Source organism: Parasteatoda tepidariorum, chromosome 6, assembly GCF_043381705.1.
Source record: "Parasteatoda tepidariorum isolate YZ-2023 chromosome 6, CAS_Ptep_4.0, whole genome shotgun sequence".
NCBI lineage: Eukaryota > Metazoa > Arthropoda > Arachnida > Araneae > Theridiidae > Parasteatoda > Parasteatoda tepidariorum.
The window spans coordinates 62,366,836-62,375,555 of record NC_092209.1 but is presented as its reverse complement, the minus strand read 5'-3'; positions in this window follow the sequence as shown (position 1 = coordinate 62,375,555).

The window sequence follows — 8,720 nt, the reverse complement described above, 5'->3', positions numbered from 1 at the left end:
ATAAAAATTACGATTTAGCGATTTTCAGTAAATGTTACTTTATTTAAACTTCTTATTTTCATGTTAAAAATTTAAAAATCTATTTACATTCATACTAAACCTCTTTCCCTTTTTTAAGTACAATTCTTCAAATGCATTATCGGGAATTTCGTTGCCTACAATAATAACGCATTTCTGAATTTTTAAGGGAAAAATTAAATCTTTGAGTGAGACAATCAAATATTTCCTAAATTAAAGAAAATATATTATCCAGTGTATATATTATATATTGAAAATATATTGTTATAGAACCACTTCCACTGGGACCGAGATGGCCAGGCTAGTTGGGAGTCCATGTCCGAGGGGTCTTGAATTCAAACCTTTCTGGCCAAAGATTTCCAGTGTACAAAATGGTGACTGGCGCACGTTTAATCTGTTGGACACAAAGTCCTCCAAGTTTACTTAAATCAATACCTCCGGGAGCACTGAATCAAAGATTGATCGTGATCTGCTTACGTATGGATGGATGGTGTGTGAATGTGCCGTCCCTGTAAAACAGGATGTGACGTATGCATATTGTCTCCGGATCATCTTCACGGATCATCTTCCATCGCCAATAGCCCAATGGACAGCTCTAGGGCAACATAAGTAAATTTACCGTACTGTACCGTGGACTTATTTCGCGAATCGTGGTAGCCCAGTGGTTAGAGAATCAGACTCCAGTTGGGAGAGCTAATTTACAATCCAACGACCTTTAAAATCTCGCTCTCTTTATTGGAGATTTTCCTTTTGGCTGTAGTTGGTCGCAATTATAATGCAAAATTTTAATTAATTTAAAATTTGTTACCTGAACTAAAAAAAAAATTAATGCCAAACAAGAGAGCAGGTCGTTAAAAACAGCTGGATTAGAAAACTGTATCCGGAAATCAGGGACTAATTTAGATTTGTAGGAATAATTAACGATGCACAATAAGGTCGCGAATCTTTTTGCTGAGTCGTAGTAGCCCACTGAATAGAGAATCGAACTCCGGTCCGGAGGAGTCGGGTTTCGATCCTCGACTCAGATAACATTCACCGAGTACATGCGATACACGTTTTCATAAAATTTGTGCTGTGGGGAATGTCCTGTGGTTAATCGTTGAACAGTACCATTGATACAGGGATCGGGACTAAATTTTCCTCCCCTTCAGATCCATGTCTAAATAGAGGAAGTATCCTTATGAATGAGTGCTGTCATCTACCAGTGGGGTTCTAGGCCAAGACGTACTTTTCCCTTTTGCGGTGCTCTCTTGTCAAACGAAAGGTACACTTTCATGACCTAATCCGCCAGGACTAATGGGTGGCCAGTATGGCTCGTCCGAGTATCGTTAGAAACCACAAACAATCAAGTGGAATCCTTATAACAATGTTGGCTGATAAGCCAGATAAAAAATGTCAGATTGACATTTTGGTTACCAATAGTGTAAAATTATTTTATGAAATACCTGTTACTGAGCTCTAAAGGCAAATTTAGACTTAATAATTATTTTCTATTAGAATCATGTAACTGTTACTCATAAAAATAAGTTTTATTTTTTCAGGAATGTTTTCACCTATAACGAATTGCTATACAGAAGAATGGCAACAGAAACGGTTACACATCTCAAGTTAAAACTACAAAGGTTTTAAAAGAACGTTAGGTGAATCATATTATCAAAGCACACAATCTATCATTCTAAATGGGAGAAATAAACAGTGATTCAGATGCTAAATATTCCCATTTTTTTTCCTAAAAATGATAGAAAAATCCCTTGAGCAAGGATAATTACATGATAAAATTTCAAATGACAAACCTTGGTGGGTTAAATGACTCAACGGTTACAAAAACCCTTCACCTTTTTCACATTCAAGTATACATATTTTATCACTACCATAATACTTTGATTATTGATATGTTAGTGGATAAAGCGTTCGCTTTCCAATGATGCAAACCGGGTTAGATTCCCAGCGATGGCTGGTCGACACAAATTCACATCCGGCTTGCACCGGCAACAGTGCTGACGTGAAATATCCTCAGGGGTAGATGGATCATGGGTTAGAGTCCCTTTTCCTTCAGGCTAACCTTGGAAGGTTCTCGTGGTCTTCCTCTCCATGCAACGCAAATGCAGGTTATTTTCTTTAAATAATCCTCCACGGAGGCAAAATTTCTCCCAATACTTGATCCAGGAGTTCCCTTGTCTTCTGGATCTGGTTCAGAATCTCAAGGCTACGAAGTTGAACATTAGTTATCATATACCCAAAATGTGGTAGGGAGTTCAACGATAGTTATAAAATAAAATAATTTTCTCAGATTTGGCCCAAAAGAATTGTTTTTACTGGATAGAGTAAGAAATTTAAATAAACTTCATAAAAAGTTTCGGACAGAACAGGAGAAGGAATTTTAAATATTTTTTAGTTTTTTTTATAAAATTTTAAATCAATAATCATTTTTATGTACACAAAAAAAAAATTTCTTTAAAAATATAAGACTCAAACAAATCCTGTGATATATCATTTGGACATGATATTTTTAGGTGTGGCGTTGCGGTCTGAAATGCAAAGTCCGAATTACGAATCTCTGACCTTGGACTACGTCGCTCGCAGCCGATAATTGACGTAAACCTCATACCTGAATGGAGATATGCGTGAAGGGCGAAATCAGCAAAATGCGCACAGTATGTTTTGGATATAACTTGGCCGCATCCTCACAGATTGCGCGCTCTCTCTCCCCGTCGGTTCTAGCTAGCAATCCGGCAGTTCTCGTCGGTTACCTTTTCGCAGCTTTTTCTATGCTGCCTCAATGTTAAAGTGGTTAAGTTTTATATATGTTAAAATGTTTTAGTTAAATTTACAAGTTTCCTAAACGTTAATAAAGATAGTTATTTATTTAAACTTAGTGTTATTTATGAAGAAACCTATAACCCGTTCTCGGAAACATTTTTATGTGGAACGCTTTCCTAGAGTTATATTTCTTTTTAGAGTTTAAGTGGGGACTCTAACAAAGATACCAAAACAACCCCACATAGGTTTTTGGAGGAAAATCATGCAGATTTTGGTTTTAATTCAGAGATAAAATTTGATTCTCATAATTTTCCTCAAATATCATTTCAACTTCTTCTACAAAATCGTTTTTCTTCTTAATTATAAATTTAATTTTTGATTTCTATAAAAATTCGGTAAAGGCACTTTGCTTAAGAGATAGTTCAACGATTCTACAAAAAACTAATGCCACTTTAGAATTTAAATATTATTCAATGCCTATCATGTTATCATTTTTTTTATCATTGATCAACTAAAAAAAGTGTTATATTAATATTAGTAAGTATTATAAAAAGTACAATAAATGTTTTACATTTAATGAATTGTAAAGCGTTAAAGAAATGTAATCAGTATAAAATATTTTATATAAAGGTAATGCCATGCAACGACTTAATCAGAAGCTGCAATCAGTACAAATCAATATTATTAATGCTAAAATTTAAACTTATGAGAAAAATATAAGCAAAAATAATAACTTTAGTTGACATAAGCTTCAAAGAAAATTTTGTATCTAAAATCATTTCTTATAGAAGAGATTTCAAAATAAAAAGCTACTAAACTAAAGAAAATTATTAATTTTTGAAATTCAACATAAACATAATATATAAGACATTATTTAATAATTATAATACTTAACTATAAATCAATTAAAATGAACTACAGAAAATAAAATTGTGCTTCAGTATATGTAAACAAGAACCTTTGAATTCTTTAATTAAGTTGATCAATCAATTACAAATTGCTTTCAAGCGTATAATACTAATAACACGAATCGATAGTTTTCAGCTTTAATCATTTTAACCCATATTTAATTAAACATCCTAAATTGTCTCTTTAACTATTTTAATTAATCTCACGTGTGTAATTCCGCATCTTTAACTTATATTTTCTAAATATGCAAAACAGCGACCCTAAATATTTATGCATTTTTTAAATTCATTTTTTTATAAGTGACAAATTCAAATTTTGTTATGTAAAATTTTAATTAAGCGTTAAGTAACCTTTTCCATTATTTTACAAATTTCCAAAACAAATATTTTATTAACAATCATAGAATTTTTATAAACACAAAAACTTATTTTTCATATAGTCATAGAAATATAGTTATTTTTTAAAATATGATAGTGAAACAATGGACTTTTATACAGCAAAAAATTATTGTTATCTTTTAATTATTTTTTTTAAAAAAATGTTTTTTCATACAAAACATTTTTATTGAATGGATAAAAAGAAGTTATTTATTGGAGCGTCTATAAAATTAATGAGATATAGAATTATCTGGCTATAAATCCATATAATTCCAAATCTAGAAAATATAGACATGAACTTTGAATTCTTAAAGTTGATCAATTAAATACAAATTACCAGCAGGTAAATAACAATAATAACACAAATTGATAAGTTTCAGCTTTAATCATTTTAAACCATATTAATTAAAAACGTCCTGTAAGTCTTATTTAACTATTCCACTTTATCTCTGTAAGTAGTTCTGCATCGTTTTCTTTTTTCTAAACATGCAAAACTGCGTCCCTGAAGAATTATACATTTTTTTATAATAATTTTATTGCTTTTTTTATTTGTGATTAATTTGAATTTTCTGAAATAAAATTTGAACTAAAAATTAAACAGCTTTTTTTTCAATAATTCTGCAGATTTCTAAAATGAATTAAAAGCAAAAAAATAACAAATATTATATTTTTCATATGCTTATAAAAATATAATTATTTTTAAAACTATAATGAAAAAATATGCATTTATATCGCAGAAAACCTTTGCTTTTTTTCACTATTTAATTTTTTTTAAAATTGCTATAAAAATATTTTTTGTTGAGCGTGATAGTAAAAATATTATTTATTTGAGTATTTATGAAATTAATGAGACATAGAATTATATGATTATAAATTCATATATGCATTGATATTTTATGAACTATAATAGTAGAAAATTGCAATTTTGCATTTTTGGAAATTATGAATCTTTTCTTAGTTCAAAAAATTATTTTTTTCTTGGTTATAAAACAATTAATATTTCACAAATTTTGATAATAAAAGATAGATTTTATGTGGTTGCAAAAACAATAATACTCTTAAAATCTTGATTTGCAGATCAAGCTCTAAATTAAACTGCGATGAAACTATTTGAGTAATTAAATAGACTATGAACCGTTGTATGTGAAGGCAATTAGCTGAAATAAAATACAGAAGTAAGTAAGTTTAACAACTTCTTTTTGATTTACGTTTCTGTAACTGTTATATCTGTACTTATATTTAACACAGTGTAGCACTCATGCAATGTTTTTAAAAGTATCAACGCAAAACTCATGCAAGTACTTTCTCAAATCATAATTTGACAAGGGACAAGACAATTAGAGTTGGGTTAACGTTCACTAAAACACATCTTAACAGCTTCAATGCACCCTTTTGCGAAGGCGTTAACCTCGCGTTTGCTACGCGCACTTAACGCTGAGGCCAGGAGTCTTTTTTGTGAGCACCTGTCCAGGGCCGAAAGGTTTTTCCTGTTGAGCCTAAATCCAAGAAGTCACCGAGCTGGGAACGTGTTTTTGACGCAGAGGCTAATAGTACTTTTCGTGAGAAGCTTAAATCCATGATGTCACTGAATTGTGAACGCGTTTTTAACGCTGAGGCCATGAGTAATTTTCGTGAGCTCCTGGTCAGTACGATAGGGTGTTTGAAGTCATAGAAATGTAAAAGTATTCTTTAATATTGTTCTGTAAAATAAATTAAACATCATATATTGGATATATTGTTTTTTTAATTTTATGGTTTATTAACATATAGTTTGTTTGACATGCATTTTTACACAATTTCTGCTTATTCAAGCTTAGTTAAAACATATTAATTCAACACTTCGACAATGTAATATTTAAAAAAATGTGTCTACAAGATCTAACTGCTAAATGAAAAAAGGACTGCAAACTGAAATGGACAGAACTCCAGTGAAAAGAACTCTTTTAAAAATATAAATAAATAATACCTCTCCCAATTACTATAAGCAATAGCACGTGCTCATTTTAAAGAGCCGTCTTAAAGTTTGCGAGTTAGAAACATCCCGTCACGTTTATATAATTCTCTTATCGTCATGTATATATGCAATTAAGAGCCAGGTACATGTGAATTACATATCTCTCATTTCGAGTCGAAGATCAAATACGCATTTACCTCAAATTCTATGAACATACAAAGTCATCTTGGGCCAAAAATTATAGCTTTTAAAACATTTCAGAACAACTGTTACAACTAGGTGATTTTCGAGAGCAATGAACTGCAATTACCAATACCAATTACCAATTCAATTATTCATCGAATTATTTAATTTTCAATTTAATCATCTGAAAATGTACAAAGAATTTGGGGAAAGGTAATGATAAAACTCATTTTCTCTGTTGGTTCATATAAGAAATTTTTTGAGTTTTAGTAAATTTGTCAATTTTTATTCAATGTAACACGTACTAAAAGTTCAAGTGCACTAAAAGAAGTAATACTTTAATATCTTTTAGATCGAATTATCGGATTGCTTTCGTAGTATCATGGTTTCAGGAATTAATCTTAAATAAGGCTTACTAGTTTGTCCAGACGAAATTTTGTTTTACGAAATCAGGCACGAACTTTTTTTGAATAAACATATTTTTTATGCCGAGATCCGGATTCTTCACCTTCAAAATATTCAAGGTAAAAATAAAGGTAATCTAGAAAGTTAGCCCCAATAGTTTAGTTAAGAGAATGGTTAACACCTTAAGACATTGGTTGCTAATTTTACTATTTGCGCATTTTAACTTATTTCTGGAACTATTTGATAAATCAAAAAACAAAAATGTTCGCAGTTATAAAATTTGTTCTTTTATTTTGCGCTCTTGACAATACAAGGAACAAAAAAAAACCAATTTGTGAAAAATATTCGTTACTGCAACTAATTTTAAATAAGTGTAACTGAGGAATAGTATGTAGTTTAGCTACTATTACAAAAAAAAAGTTCAACTGATGTTTCAATATTAATTATATTTATTGTGCTAATAAAATCATACTTTAAGAAACTACACAAAAAATAATACAAGAATCTACTAAAAATTATTGATCAAGTGTCTCATGTAAAATGACGAAGAATTAAAAACGGAATATTTCTGTAAAAGTGTTGAAAATTATGAATCCGATCAATCAAACAGCTAATAGTATGGGAAAGCGAATCAAACCGTGATGAATAAGAGATATGACCACCACACCGGTCAATTTCTCGTAAAATGAATATACATTGTAGTTCTTGTAAAAAAGCCACTTCAGAGAGATGTGCTGACAGGAATCGGTATTTTTTGTGACTTAATTAACAAGAAATTCGGTTATATTCCATTTGAATAAAAGCTTTCAAGGATTTTCCTCATTGATTTTTCTGTCTGCAATTCTATAATTAAAAAAAAAAAAACAATTTCAAATAAATAAGAAACGTTGAAAAGGCTAGGTAGAAAACAAAGTTTCAAAATTTTCCAGACGATGTATAATAAGCCGGTTTTCTGCTACCATTAATAAAATATTTATTGTTGTTGTTTCTAATGTCACTTGCCGAATACCTACAAGCCTGCTTGGTGAATCCAAGCGAACTTAAGGCAGGAGGTGCGTTTCTTGTTTTTCAGTGGCGTCATCAATGGCCAAGAATACAGCTTCAGCCACACACACGTCTCCGCCCATTTATAGGACGGACCCATTCATGCTACCATTTATTCATCCACAGATAGTAGTTTTGACCTGAACCAGAGAACGATCAATCTCCAATTCAGTATCCCCAGAGGTATTGATTCGTTATGGGAACATGTAGGACTCTCTGACTGGACAGATTCAACGTGCACCAATCACCATTTACTGTACGAGGAGTCTTTAGCAGGTGGGGATCGAACTCACAATCCCTTGGATATGGGTCCAGCGTCCTACGGCTATTGAGTATCAGCCTTGAAATATCAATGAAATGTATGAATGTTTAAAGACGTTTTCATTACAAACATTTCTAACAGTATTTTAGAATTTTTTAATGGTGGTTTTTCGGAAATATCTTACAGCCTACCAGAGTGAAACTCTAATATTTAATTTTAAAAATATTATTATGATTTTATGAAACTTTATGTGAGATTTCAACTCATGGCATTTTTCCGTGATGCATGTAGGTATTTAACTATGAAAAGTTAATTAAATTTAATACTAATTTACTTTTTAAACAACCTTAATTTGAAAGCGACAGTAATGTTTAAACAATCAAAAATAATCTTAACCTTGCATTTTTTTAAAACAAAAAATAATCATTTGTATTATTGACTTTTAAAAAAATTAACCCAAGTAATAAAGCCAAATAAATAAAACGAAACAAATTTGAAACTCAAACAAGAATACGAAAGTTTATATAGTTGGAATTACTATACTAATCATCATGAACTAAGTCATAACTTAAAGTTATTAAAATACAAAACTTTTAAGAGTAAAATGTTGATAGCATTTTCTTTACTTATTATGTGTGCAAATAATGTTTTGCTTTGAATTAAAGAATAAATTTATAAATGGTTATTGGCGAATAAAAACTATAAAATTTGAAGGATAATTAGTTCAGTGAGTACAATTTGACTATTTACTTAATTTTATGCTATCTCTTATTTTATAAAAAAACAACAAGTGTTTTTGCAAAAAAAG